The 14,987-nt window shown below is 44.1% G+C and overlaps 1 pseudogene; it reads right to left on the bottom strand.

Annotated features, from left to right (window-relative positions):
- Positions 1 to 4,058: 4,058 nt before the first annotated feature.
- The window catches only part of LOC111151440, a 25,371-nt pseudogene continuing 14,442 nt past the window's right edge, over positions 4,059 to 14,987 (bottom strand).

Below are 14,987 nucleotides of genomic sequence, written 5' to 3' on the forward strand. Positions count from 1 at the left end.
GCTTCCCTTCCTCTCTCTCGGCCTGCCTCTCTGCCTACTTGTGATCTCTGTCTGTCAAATAAATAAATAAAATCTTAAAAAAAAAAAAAGAAAAAAGAAAAATGTGTGAATAAGGTTAATGAACACTAGCAGCTATAACACAGGACTCCCACATCTCTGTGGCTTAACACGACAAAGAATCATTTCTCCCTCACCTCTCAGTGGGTTGGGCAGCCGTCCTGGTCAGTCTCCTCCAAACAGTAATTCAAGGATCTAGGCTTCTTTTAGCTTATGGCTCCATAACTCCCCCTTTTTGAGGACCTCCTCAAAATTCTCCCTTAGATCTTTTCTATATGAGTGCCATGTAAGTGCCCCACTGGGTGGGCGCCTGGGTAGCTTGGGCAGTTAAGCTTCTGCCTTCTGCTCAGGTCATGATCTTGGGGTCCTGGGATTGAACCCCAGTGTTGAGCTCTGCACTCAGCAGGGAGTCTGCTTTTCCTTCTGCCCCTCCCCCTGCTCGTACACACTCTCTCTCTCCCTCTCTCAAATAAATACATACATAACTAAAATCTTTAAAATTTTTTTAAAAAGCCAGGTACCCAACTAGGAAGGAAGAGGGTGTGAATGTTTGCATAAAGCATTCTGTGGCTTATAAGTGGTATACATCACATCCGCCCTCACTCACCTGGCTAGAATCCCATCACAGGTGGTTCCATTTATATTGAAATGTCTTAATAATCTAGGGGGTGAGGCATGGAAGGAGATATTCGTATTTTTCAAAGGGAGTTAAAAGGAGGTTGAGAAACTGCATAAGATTAGGGGGTATTTTACAAGGGTGTGAACTTACATGGAGGAAAAAAAAAAATAAAGGAACAGGCAAGATTCCTTCTCCACTTTCTTTCCCCAAGCTGACCACATGTCATGTTTTCTAAATGTGATGGAAATTTCCTCTCCAATCTCGACTTTGGCCTAGACAGGGAACGAGAAGACCAGGAATTGTAGGCAAACAGAGGATGCTTTCAAATAATAGAAAGTTGCTTAGAATATAGGGGAGAAGTCCTCAAAAGCCAAATGGAGTGCTTTAGGCAGTGCCCAGATTTATGCTGAGATGTTACAAAGTGTTCTGGGAGGCTGGAGAGCCCAAATAAGCACCTGAAGTTTCCAGAACCGAGTTTCCACGTAGGGAGACGCAGCTAGGTCATTTGAGAAGTAGGATGTGACCTGGGATGGGGTTTGGAAGTTCCTAGTGGTGAGAATAGACAATGAGTAATAAAAGTCGATGGGTTTACACATTTTACTTGCTTTCAATCATCACAGGATTCCTAAGGAACGTGCGCCCCTGTTGGTCCCATCCACCGAAAGTCACACGGCTGGTACTTAAGTGGCCAGGCTGGGATTTGAATGGTCCTTCTGACGCCAGAGTCCAAGCTAGGGTAGGCGTGCCTAAGCTCCATGAAGACTTCCGTGAAGACTTTATTAAATGCTGGTGTTTATGCAGTGGAAATGCACACACAGAATAGTTAATTACTTCTCTTAACAGTCTGGGCGTTAAACATTTTTTCTTTACCTCTGCTGGGCTCCCTCTCTGAGAGAGAAACTTTGCATCTCTAAGGACAATCTGCTTGTCTCACTTGGACAGATTGGCGAGGAGGACTGCTAAGTCCTGGAAAGCTCCTCCTCACGGCCAAGGAGAGCCAAGTGAAAAGTTGGTTCCGTTTCTCCCCCCTCAAAGAGAGTGACAGTTGATTTAATTCCAGCAGTAAACCAGCTTCCAGGGAGAAAGGACTGTTTAAAGGTCTGCGTCAATTACACAGTGATTATGAAATTCATGATATGACTAATCCAGGGGCTGAACCTATCATTATCTGACATAATCCAAGAATATACAGTTTAACAGGCTCTTCACCTCCCATTAAAGAGAAGTCGGTTTGTGTCTGTGCTACACTACAGACGACTGCTCTCATTTCTTAAAGCTCTTCACTTTATTAAAGGGGGTAAACATTTATCCAACGATTTCTGACTTAAACTCAGTGTTCTGAAAGCTACATGGGCTATTTTTCGTGGCCAGCTCGAGGCTTGGGAATTCCAAGGTGCTGCTGGATACAATTTGAAGTATGACAAAGGCCTTTGACCTTGAAGACTTCCCTTTAGTGATTTACATATCCTTTCCTGCACTTAGTGTCTATGATTAGATTACAGGCCATCCTGACCAGCCCCTAACTTCCTGAAGCATTCCTCCTTTATTTATTTTTAGACATTTTATCATTTCTTTTCCCTTAAGAGTACTCTGTAAATGGTAACTAAAATCTATTGGTAACAAGCACCTATAAACATGTCAGGTTTTTTTTTTAAGTTTTTAAAAAAATTTATTTATTTGACAGAGATCACAAGTAGGCAGAGAGGCAGGCAGAGAGAGAGAGAGAGGGGGAAGCAGACTCCCCGCTGAGCAGAGAGCCCAATGTGGGGCTCGTTCCCAGGACCCTGGGATCATAACCTGAGCCAAAGGCAGAGGCTTTAACCCACTGAGCCACCCAGGCAGGCGCCCCAAACATGTCAGTTTTTTTAAATCAGAAAGCAAGAAATTATTGCCCCAATTCTGTTCTTGACATCGTTTTTGGAGAGAGGTCTGAGAAATCTCTGAAAACTCTCAGCCCCTTGTAGAGAAAAATGTCTGGGGTTCCTATGCACTGAGAACCAGGTTTGGGGTCCTCGTCTGGGCTCCCCCCACCAAAGCTGATGGGACTGGCACCCTATTCAAAAGCTGCCCTCAACAGGCTGGATGGCAGCCAATTAAATGTCCTGCTATAAGAACTTGCCAGAAAAGGAGTGTCTTGTGCAGGGTGGTGCCTGGCTGACTCAGTTTGACCGCTAGAGACATTAAGGTAATCGGAAAAAAAGAGGAAGTATAAAGGTGGAAATCCAGAGTCTGGAGCAAAAGGCAGGTGCTGTTGAGAGGCCGGCAAGATAATCAGGCGTCTGTGTTGTATCCCAAATGCCAGTAGGTTTTCTTGATCTCCTAGCCTCTCCTTTCTCTGTGTAACCTCCTAGGAAGCCCCCACTGACTGAGGAAGCACACCAGAACTCTGCCTCACCACCTGTAGTAGGCTGAATAGGATCCCCCCTCAACAACCCCCACCCCAGTATGTCCATATCCAAATCCCCAAAACTATCAGTGTTACTTCATATGGCAAAAGGGACTGTGAAGAGGTGATAAAAGATTTAGATGGAGAAGGCATCTTGGATTAGTCAGGTGGGCCCCAGGTAATCCTGAGTCCTTGTAAGAAGCAGGAGGAGTGGGGCCAGGAGTAGGAAATTGGGCCCTGGAAACAACAGGTTGAAGTGCTGAAACAGTGGGTGTGGATAAGGGGCAAGGAGGCAAGGAATGTAGGCAGCCTGGAACAGCAGACAAGCTGAGGAAATGGATTCTCCCTGGAAGCCTCCAGAAGGAACCAGCCCTTCCAACACTTGGCTATATCCCAGTGAACTATAAGATAACAAATTAGTGCTGTTAAGGGGCGCCTGGGTGGCTCAGTCAGTTAAGCGTCTGCCTTTGGCTCGGGACATGATCCTGGGTCCTGGGATTGAGTCCCCCAATGGGCTCCCTGCTTAACGGAGAGGCTACTTCTCCCTCTCCCACTCCCACTGCCTGTGCTCTCTCTGTCAAAGAAATAAATAAAATCTCTAAAAAAAAAAAAAGATAACTGGGGCATCTGGGTGGCTCAGTGGGTTAAGCCTCTGCCTTTGGCTCAGGTCATGATCTCAGGGTCCTGGGATCGAGACCCACATCAGGCTCTCTGCTTGGCAGGGAGCCTGCTTCCCTCTCTCTCTCCCTGCCTCTCTGCCCACTTGTGATCTCTCTCTCTGTTAAATAAATAAATAAAATCTTTAAAAAAAAAAAAGATAACAAATTAGCACTGTTTTAAGTCACTAGATTTGTGGCAATTTGTTACAGCAGCAATAAAAAACTTAGACACCACTTGACTGACTAGGCCAGGGGTCTAGCATTTGCATGCTTGAGTCTTTTTTTTTGGGGGGGGTTGTCAAATGATCCCTTATTGAAATATTTTCCTTCATAATTCTTAACTAGCGGGGCATCCCACGGCCCCACTGTTGAGGTCACCTGTGGGGTTGGGAGGGTGATGGTATCAACATTGCAGCCCACAGACTGGGCAGTCCTCGGGGGCTGTCAGTGCTTCCAGAGAGTTCTCTGGCTGAAGATCGGTGCCGCATCTGTCGGCATTGCTGACAGTCTCATCAAAAGTGACGTTTCCACTGTGCTTCATGTTTTCCTGCTTCTTTCAGTCTCTTGGCGGTTCCTTGAGGGCTTTGATAAGCAGGACAGAGGCGGAAGGTCCCACTTCAGTCTGGGCCTGTCTGTTGTGAATGGCCAGTTTCACAGGCATCCTCAGACCTTTCCAATCTCCGGTTGCCTTGGCCACATCATCACCAGGCTTTTCTGGAGACCGCCCCAGGGGGCCGATCTCTGGGGCCAGGGCAGGCAGACGTGGCACTGACTTCCCCACCGGTGCACTTCGGGTACACGACTTTGATCTCCTTGGGGTCAAACTTAGGCGGCCTGGGGAAGGCAGCTGGTGTCGGATGAACCCGGATTCTGGACAACCGAGCACAGTCTGTGTGCTCTATTCTTGAGGATGACAGGAACTAAGTAACTTAAGCACTTGATGGTTCCGCCTATTAGCTGAGTATTGAGGCCAAGTTCCCTGATCTGTTCAGAAGAGGTCATTACATTTTGCTAGGAGTATAGAAGAGGAAATAGAGGAAATTAAGAAATTAAAGAAAAATGACAAGAGAAGTGGCAATGGGGCCACGGTCACTCAGAGAACACGCCATGAGAGCGGTGTGTGTAGGGAGAAATAATTTGACATTATGATGCAAAACCAACAAGAACAAAGACAGATGAGAACCAAGTACAACTGAAGCCCATCGTCAGCCAGGCCCTTGCCTGCACACAGTCATTTCTCATTCATTCAAAATCCGTCTGGAGCTAGATCTCAGTGCTCTTGTTAATTACTTCTTTCAAGATATTTTCATCATTGTAATTGAACACACCCCTCTGGGTGCCATCCTAGAAGCGAATATGGTAACGACCATACACAACACACTGAGCTTACCTGCATACCTTTCAACTCTCCCATTACAGTTTAGAGGGAACACTCTGACAGGGAGGCTCACCTGTCATCCTTCATAAAGACCCAAGTGAGAATTCTCTTCTGTGAAACTTCTCATTTCATCAGTTCCTTCTGCCGGTTCCTCACAGAAGTCTTGCCATAGGGGCACTTGGGTGGCTCAGTCCATTAAGCGTCTGCCTTCGGCTCAGGTCATGATCTCCGGGGTGCTGGGATGGAGCCCTGTGTCAGGCTCCCTGCTTGGTGGGGAGTCTGCTTCTCCCTCTCCCTCCATGTTCTCTCAGTCTCTCTCCCTCTCAAATACATAAATAAAATCTTAAAAAAAAAAAAAAGTCTTGCTACCAAGAAGAAAATTAAGCCCTTAGGGAAAAACAAAAACACATGCACACACAAAAACAGACAAAAAAACCAAATAGGTTTCCATTCATGTGGCATCTTTTAGGATGATTGCATTTTGAAGGCATGGACAAGGTTTTTTATACATGCTGTTCATTTTCCCTTAGTGGTCTGAATACTTAATAAAGAAAGCTTTTTGGGCACCTGGGTGGCTCAGTCAGTTAAGCAACTGCCTTCAGCTCAGGTCATGATCCTGGAGTCCCGGGATCGAGTCTCGCCTCAGGCTCCCAGCTCTGCAGGGAGTCTGCTTCTCCCTCTGCTACCCTCTCATGCTCTCCCTTACTCATTCTCTCATTCAAATAAATAAATAAAATCTTTTAAAAAATAAAAAATTAAAAAAGCTTTTGACTGAGGTGTTTTGGATCATTCTGATGATTACTGTATTGGTCATTTTTATAATTACTGTGTTCTCAGTTGCAGATAACAGAATCCACATTGGCCAATTTTCATAGAACACGATTAGAGCAGAGTCTTAAGTAGTTTGTTTTTTTACTTTTTTATTTTTTAAATATTTTATTTATTTATTTGACAGGGAGAGAGCACAAGCAGGGGGAGTAGCAGGAAGAGGGAGAAGCAGACTTCCTGCAGAGCAGGGAGCCTGATGTGGGACTCAATCCCAGGACCCCAGGACCATGACCTGAGCCAAAGGCAGACACTTAACCGACTGAGCCACTCAGGGACCCCGAGTCTTAGGCAGTTTAAAGGATTTCCAGTAGTGGCAGGGAAACAGGTTAGGACACCCAACAGCTGGAAGAGTCCCAGGAGAAATCCTGATCAGGAACATTATGGCTCCCGTGGAAACCCATTGCTGCTACCCTCCACTCAATGTCTATGATGCTAGAGGCAGGACCCTGGAATATCTACCAAAGCTTCTCCACCATCATACTTGCAAAAAGATGGACCCACCCCTCCATTTGAATCCCTTTCACAGCTGGGGCACATGGGCATCGGTTCACCAGGAGCTGGGTCATATGCAGAACTTTCTCTACAAGAGAGTCCAGGCACTGGAGTGGGGGTTGTATGGGCCCATCTGTGGAACCCAGGCACCGTACCTACTTCTGGTAATTTGTGTGGAAGAATGGTGGTCATCATGAGGGTCACAAGGAGAGTAATATCTAGCATTTTTTGGAGTGCTTTCTGCATCTAGCACCGTGCTAAATATTTTATGTGCTTTGATATGCATAATCCTCAAAGCAACACTATGAAGTAGGTACTATTTATATCCTTGCATGATGCAAGAGAGTTAATTAACCGGCCCAAGTCTCATAGTAAGTCGAGTCGGGATTCAAACTCACGTCTGTCTAAAATCAAAGTCTGTTTTCAGCTAGTGTGTTGATGATAGTGGCTTCATTATTCTCTTTTTAGTCAGTCTGTGAAGGCTGGCTTGACAAGCTAATCTGCCTCTCCCCAGTTTCTAGAAGGCTTCTGCAAACACTGGGATGCTGTTACTGGTGTAACTGGGAAAAGAAATTGAAATTCTGAATGTAAAATGCAAAGGGAGGGGGTACATCCGACCTGTCCTGGGTTAGGTTACCTTTGTGTCAGATGTAAGGTGACCAGCCAATGATAGGAGATGCACCGAATGGAAAAAGTCAGCTAAAAGAATGTCCCTCCGAAGAGGATGGAAAAAGCATTAAATTCCTGTATCAGGTACAGTCTGTGTAGGTTACTTTATATGAAGGCGGGGCAGAGCTTAAAAAGACTAACCGTAACTCTAGGCAAAACTTAAATGATTTTCTTCCCTTCCTTAATTTCTAATCCAGGCAGACAGGACAGGACACGTAGTTGCCCAAAGATCCTGCTGCCTTTGGAGCCTCCAGGCTGAGCTGCGAGTGTAATTAACATTCCAAGGTGTGAATTATTTCCTCGCAGTATGAGCCCCACAGCATCTGACTGTGATCACAAAAGCTGAGCTGCGGCTCTCTCCATGGAAAGTGTACACATTTTCTGTACACAGAAAACTTCTTCAAACTTATAAATCCAAACATTGCGTGCTGTGTGGACCCGCTGACTTATAGAATGGGGGATCGTTTCCAAAGAGCGCGGAGTTCAGTGTGTTCCACTTGTTCCTAAGTTAAAACACATGCAAAAACAAAACAAAACAAAACAAAACACCAAACAGACCTCAAAAACTGAGACTCAAACCAACTGTAGTCATGCTTCAATCTCACTCTAAACTTGTGTCATCCTGTTGAACTGAGGCCCACAGGGAATTGGGTCCCACAAATCCCTGGGCCTCCTGGTATCTGGGGGATCCCCAGTTACAGCCCTGAACTGGCCTCCTTCAAGCTAAGGTATTTTCCTTTTTGTGCACAGAACAGTATTTTCCATAGTGTACAGTGGAAGTCACTAGCGGGAGGGTGTGCATAAATGGGCTTTGAATGGTATAGGAACAAATTATGTTTCATTTTCATACTTGTGAGTTTAAATATGTGCCGAGAAAAACGTAGAACACCAAATATGAGATTCCTGGATCCTGCTTATTAACAAGGCTAGGAGTTATTATCAGAGGAGGGAACCCCTGCTGGGAACTGTATTAAGCAGGTAGTTGTTAAATGAATAAATATAATGGTGCTCTGGTTGGCAAAACTAAAAATTGTTGGGGCACCTGGATGGCTCAGTGGGTTAAGCCTCTGCCTTCAGCTCAGGTCATGATCTCGGGGTCCTGGGATCGAGTCCTGCATCGGGCTCTCTGCTCATCAGGGAGCCTGCTTCCCCCTCTCTCTCTGCCTGCCTCTCTGCCTACTTGTGATCTCTCTGTCTGTCAAATAAATAAATAAAATCTTTAAAAAAAATAAAGCTAGTTCTAAAATAAAAAGGGCAATTAAAATATTAAAAAAAAAAAAAAACTAAGCTAAAAATCGTTCAGGCTGTCCCATAGTGAAGGCATGCTGGAAACTGTCAAAGGGAACAATGGCAGGATTCGGGTGCCCACTCTGTTACTGTTGAGCTGGGGAGATCTTGAACAAGTCGCTCCTCTCTGGCAAACTTCAGACTCTAAAATAAGAGGAGGTATTAGGGGGCGTGTTGGACCATGGTGGGTATCCTTATTCTAGGAGTCAGGGCCCCCCATGGTGTATCAGGGGCTGGCTCAGGAAGGAGGGTGAAGCCAGCAGTCCAGGCTCCTAGTCTCCCCAAACCCCTACCCCAGCTCCAGCCTCAGCAGCTTTCACTGGTTATCCATATCAGGCTTTTAACAGAAAAATAGAAGGCACTGAGAGAAAAAAAGAAAGCAAATTATAGAATGTCTTTGGGCAGCTTTTTTAAACACAACTGGCCTGTTCAACCATTCTATTTGTTCTAAAATCTAAGGGAGAGGGAAACTGAGTGGCCCTTAAGTCAGTTAAGCGTCTGCCGTTGGCTCAGGTCATGATCCCAGGGGTCTGGGATCAGCCCCAAGTTGGGCTCCCTGCTCAGAGGGGAGTCTGTCTCTCCCTCTGCCCCTCCCCCAGCCCCCAAATAAATAAATAAAATCTTAAAAAAAAAAAGTCTAAGGGAGAATACAAAATTACCTTTAGCTAACTATTCATTGTAGCTTATATATTAACATAAGGTCAAATTTATAATAAGTAAATTTTGAATAGAGCTATATTTCCAACTATGTGGTGTGCACATTTTTAAATGCTTTGAAGCCCCTTGAGTGTATACTGTTATAGAGCATAATCTTACATTTTACATCTATTTTAAAAGATAGAGAAGTTTATAGTTGCTGTATCTGTTTATCTGATGCATTGCTGATCACATCAAAGTGTATTAGCTTCAGGACGCCTGGGTGGCTCAGTGGTTAAGTGTCTGCCTTTGGCTCAGGTCATGATCATGGGATCAAGCCCTGCATTGGGCTCCTGGCTCAGCAGGGAGTCTGCTTCTCCCTCTCCCTCTGCCTCTTCCCCTGCTCATGCTCTCTTTCTCTGTATCTCTTTGTCTCAAATAAAGAAATAAAATTCTTTAAAAAGCCGTTTAAAAAATGTATTAGCTTCATAGTCCTAAGTCAAGAACATGATTTCCAATGACTACATTATTTATGTGAGAAAATATTATCTTTTTTAAAAAAATCATTTCTGCACAAGAGTTAAATGCACAGTCTTTATGATTAGAGAGTTTGTGTTCAAATCTTGGTTCTCACTACTGTGACCCTTTCTCTCTCTAAGTCTCACTCTCTGGACATATAAGATAGAGAAAATAATAATTAATAATTAACTGACAGGGTCGTTGTCCTGGTGCCTATAAACTACTCAGCCCAGTGCCTGGTGGCACATAGTAAGTGGGATGATGATATTGAGAGGGATAAGAATTTCTTGTTTCCTATTAACCCTTCTCTTTTTTAACCCTTTTCCCTCCACGTGACTCACAGCCTTCCTCCTCTCACTCTGATCATTTATTTCAATACTCACTTTTTTAGAATTTTAAAAAATATGTTTGTGTTATGTTATGAGACTTTGAATCTTCTTTTTATTTATTTATTTTTGAGAGAGGGAGAGCACTAGTGTGCGAGTGGAATAGGGGCAGGGCAGAGGGAAAGGGAGAGAGAATCTCAAGCAGACTCGCCACTGAGCGGGGAGTCTGAAATGGGGCTCGATGTTACAACCTTGAGATCATCACCTGAGCTGAAATTAAGAGTCGGATGCTTAACTGACTGAGCCACATGGCTGCTCCACTATTTTAGAATTTTGATCACAATCACTTTTTTAATGATGGGGCGTTTGATAATTTATTTAACAAGTTAATGATACAAAGTTTCGGATGCCCTCTAGACTTAGAGGGTGCCTGTGAGAGCGCCAGACAAGTAGAACAAGATGGGTATGATAAGCAATGAGACTGACTTTCCTAAGAAATTCACCTCAGTTCAGTGGTTCAATTCCTCCTGTGTGTCTAGCGCTGTGCTGGAGAATCGTATATCCTGAATTTAATAAGCTACCACCATTTTTAAAGAATCCCACTTTTTAGTTCTAAAATACAGTTACCATACCTGTGGGAATGTTGCTTTGCCTAGAAATACATGAGGATCATGAACTTGTTCTTACCACCTTGGGACTGTACTGTAGAGCAGTGAAGGCTTGCTCTGTAGGGACCAAAGATAAGCCCTTTACATCGGGATGGGATGGCTATCTCCACATTTAGCAAAGTGTGTTATTAGTATTTCATGATGAAGGGTTTTGTTCCTGAATGTCCCGTCATTAGAGCAATATTGTTACACTGGTTCTTTTTCTTCTTTTTGGTGGTGGTTATTTGTAACACTTCCCAGAGCCTCCAATAAGCTGATACGCACTGTAATTTCCTAAAAGGAAGCTATAGTCATGTTTGCTAAACTTATTTGACCCTAGCAGCCTTTCCTGAGGAGCATCTCCTGCATGAGAGTGGAGTGGAGTCGTGCTCTGAGCAATGCTGACCTGCTTTTATCCTCGGACCAGCCTGCGGGCAGTCATTTGGTCTAGTTGGTCATGTGGGTGCTTAAGGGCTTTCTTAGGAAAGTCAGTCTCATTGTTTATCATACCCCTCTTGTTCTACTTGTCTGGCGCACTCGCAGGCACCCTCTAAGTCTAGAGGGCATCCGAAACTTTGTATCATTAACTTGTTAAATAAATTATCAAATGTGTCACTTAGTACTGTCAAGATGATTATATATATATATATGTGTGTGTGTGTGTGTGTGTGTCAAGTCATATATATGTCAAGTCATTGTATAGTATCTTAAACTTACACATAGCTGTATGTCAATGACTCAATAAAACTGGAGGAAAGGCAACTTGAAAAAAATATTGGTAGAAACCCAGAGAATCCCTGCCAGAAGACTTAAGCGTCAAAGAAAGAAACCTTACATGTGGTGAGGATTACAGGGAGGGGGGAATAACTCATCTTGGGAGGTATTGCTTTTCTCCTAGCCCATGAGGACCAATAAATAATAATGAAGACGCTTTTTACTTACCAGGCACTGTGCTATGCACCTTCCATAAGTTAACTCAATTTCTTCTCACAGCATTGCTATGTGTGGATATCATCATTCCCATTTTGCAATAAAACAAAACAAAAAAGCACAGAAGTTTAGAGAAACTTAAGTAACTCATGTGCAGTCAGTTCTGAATTTAAATTGAAATCTCCAGCACCACAGCTCATGGCTTTAAACAAAAAAGAGGGGAAACACAAGTATACATAAGCACAAGTATATAAAAATGGACAATCTGGATAATCATCTAGCCTTGTATAACTCTAGCTGCCAGGACTTTAAGTCAGGTCAGAGCCCCCAGCATGTATGGCCGAAAGTGATCGTATTAATTTCTCATACCTTAAGATAAGTCACACTGTGATAATACCTGATACTTAAGGAGTGTTCCCTGGGTGCCAGGCACTGGTAAGATCTTCATAAGCATTATCTCACTTAAATTTCAAAGTCCAGGGGCGCCTGGGTGGCTCAGTGGGTTAAGCCTCTGCATTCAGCCCAGGTCATGATCTCAGGGTTCTGGGATCGAGCCCTGTATCGGGCTCTCTGCTCAGCAGGGAGCCTGCTCTCCGTGCCCCTCCCCCCGCCTGCCTCTCTGCCTACTTGTGATCTCTCTCTGTCAAATAAATAAATAAAATCTTAAAAAAAAATCTGAAGTCCAAAGCTGTGAGGCACATACTATAATGACCCCATTTCACAGATAAGCATAGGCTCAGAGGGGCTAATTTGCTTGCCCATGGCCACACAGCTAGGAAATGGCAGACTTGGCCTTCAAACCAAAACTTGAACTTGTTCTGAGTTCAAGACAAGTACTTAAACCCACTTTCCTATACCGCCCCCCAAAGTACTACATGACAAATTGAATAGTCTCAGTGAAATGTCCTTTAAAAATCTACCATGTCTCTGAATTAAGATGGGAAGCACATAGAAATATTAGTCCTCTTTCTAGATATTTCAAAACTGTGAACATCTGGGTTGTTTTGTTTTGTTTTGTTTTGTTTCCTATGCAACACCTAAATCTCATTCTTATTTAGTGGGAATTCCACTTTTGGAAGATCTTGATAGGCACCAATCCCCCAACCCCCAGCCTGTAGAAGCTAAAAAAGGCCAGACTTTTTCTTTCCTGACTCCTGGCTCCACCAGTGGGATGTTCCATCTGGGAATGGTGACCACAGAGGGCGTGATGATGTCAAGACATGGAACCTTTAGGGAGTGCTCACAGCAGTGCCCGTGGAGTGGACAGGCCAGGGGCTGTGGCCGTGAGTAATGTTCCTGTGTCATGTCTTTGGCTAGGTTTCCTGCTGACTCACATCCATTGGTTCTTTCCTGTTTTCTGGGGCCGGTCACCCAGTTTACCCTCCTATTCTGTGACCCACCAATATCCTGCTAGTGCACTTCCTTTCTGTTTAGGTAAACTGTTTGTGACTCCAGATGTGTACATCCGAGAGCCTGACATGCACAAAATGATTCCCACATTTGGAATGGTACAGTTGGAGCCCAAGATGAACATTTGTCTTAGACTTCTATAGCAGATTAAAAAGTGTCTTCTTTTCTGAGATGCAAGGTGAAGGACATAGCTGTAGCTTTGTACTTGGGTAACAATCACCTTTTGTACTTTGGGGCTATGAGCAGTAAGTTCCAATTTCTCAGCAGGGCCTCCAGGGCTTTGACCAGAATGGCCCTGTGCATGGCTCTGTTTCTGCTACTCTCCTAGACTAGACCTGTACTTCAGCCAACTTGGCCTTCTGGCCACTCTGTAGCCTTATTTTGCATTTCCTGGCCCAAATAGTCACCTGCCTTCCAGAGGTCTGCCTTTTTTAACCTGTAGGGATAAGTGGAAAACTTAGGGTTCTGCATCTTAGGCTGTCCTCTTATTTGCACTTCTTATGGTCACAGCCTTGTTTCCCACGGTGGCCAAGAGCTCCACTGAGGAGCACGGTTTCTTCATGGTCTGATGACTCCAATTACTGATTTAGTCCTCTTCATAGGAGAAGAATCTAGTCCTTTCTTTACAGGCCTCACTGGGGATCAGGGAAGGAGGGCATGTCTCTTTCTTTTTTGCCACAACCACTGCAGACTGCACAGATAGAAATTTGCTTTCGGGGCACCTGGGTGGCTCAGTGGGTTAAAGCCTCTGCCTTCGGCTAGGGTCATGATCCCAGGGTCCTGGGATCGAGTCCTGCATTGGGCTCTCTGCTCGGTGGGGAGCCTGCTTCCTCCTCTCTCTCTCTGCCTGCCTCTCTGCCTAATTGTGATCTCTGTCTGTCAAATAAATAAATAAAAATCTTTATAAAAAAATGAAAGGAAGTTTGCTTTCATGGCATTTTGGGACAATTGGAAAAGGAATAGAAATTTCTCTCTCTCTCTTTTTTTTTCCTGAAAGAAAGAGAGAGAGAGAGTATGCGTGCACACACGCGCGCACACACACACACACACACAAAACAGGGTGGGAGGGGCAGAAGGGGAGGTAAAGAGAGAATCTTTTTTTTTTTTTTAAAGATCATAACCCGAGCCGAAGCCAGACACTCAATGACTGAGCCACCCAGGCGCCCCAAGATAAGTGTACTCTTAATCCCCTTTATCTATTTCAACCATCCCCCACACACCTCCCCCACTGGTAACCACCAGTTTGTTCTCTGCATTTAAGAGTCTGAATTTTTGTTTGTTTCTTTTTTTCTTTGTTCATTTGTTTCTTAAATTCCACATGTGAATGAAATCATATAGTGTTTGTGTTTCTCTGACTTATTTCACTTAGCATTACACCCTCCAGCCCTATCCATGTTGGATGGCAAGATTTCATTCTCTTTTATGGCTGAATAATATTCCATTGTATACATACACATCTTCTTTATCCATTCATCCGTCAGTGGACGTTTGGGTTGCTTCCATAGTTTGGCTACTGTAAATAATGCTGCAATAAGCCCAGGGGCACATATATCTTTTTGAATCAGTGTTTTTATATTCTGTGGGTAAATTTCTGGTAGTGGGATTACTGAATCATATGGTAATTCAATTTTCAATTTTTTTGAGGGACCTCCATACCATATTCCACAGTGACTGGACTAGTTTGCATTCCTACCAATAGTGCACAAGGTTTCTTTTCTCCACATTCATGCCAACACTTGTTATTTCTTGTCTTTTTTATTTTAGCCATTCTGACAGGTATAAAGTAATATCTCATTGTCATTTTATTTTATTTCTTTAAAAGATTTTATTTATTTATTTGACAGAGAGAGATCACAAGTAGGCAGAGAGGCAGGCAGAGAGAGACAGAGGAAGAAGCAGGCTCCCTGCTGAGCAGAGAGCTCACGCGGGGCTCGATCCCAGGACCCTGGGATCATGACCTGAGCCGAAGGCAGAGGCTTTAACCCACTGAGCCACCCAGGCACCCCTCTCATTGTCATTTTAATCTGCATTTCCCTGTTGATGAGTGATGTTGAGTGTCTTTTCATGTGTCTGTTGGCCATCTGTATATCTTCTTCAGGAAAATACCTATTCAGGCCTTCTCCCCATTTCTTTTTTTTTTTTTT

This window comes from Enhydra lutris, unplaced genomic scaffold (assembly GCF_002288905.1).
Source record: "Enhydra lutris kenyoni isolate GAN:26980312 unplaced genomic scaffold, ASM228890v2 scaffoldscaffold26, whole genome shotgun sequence".
Lineage (NCBI taxonomy): Eukaryota > Metazoa > Chordata > Mammalia > Carnivora > Mustelidae > Enhydra > Enhydra lutris.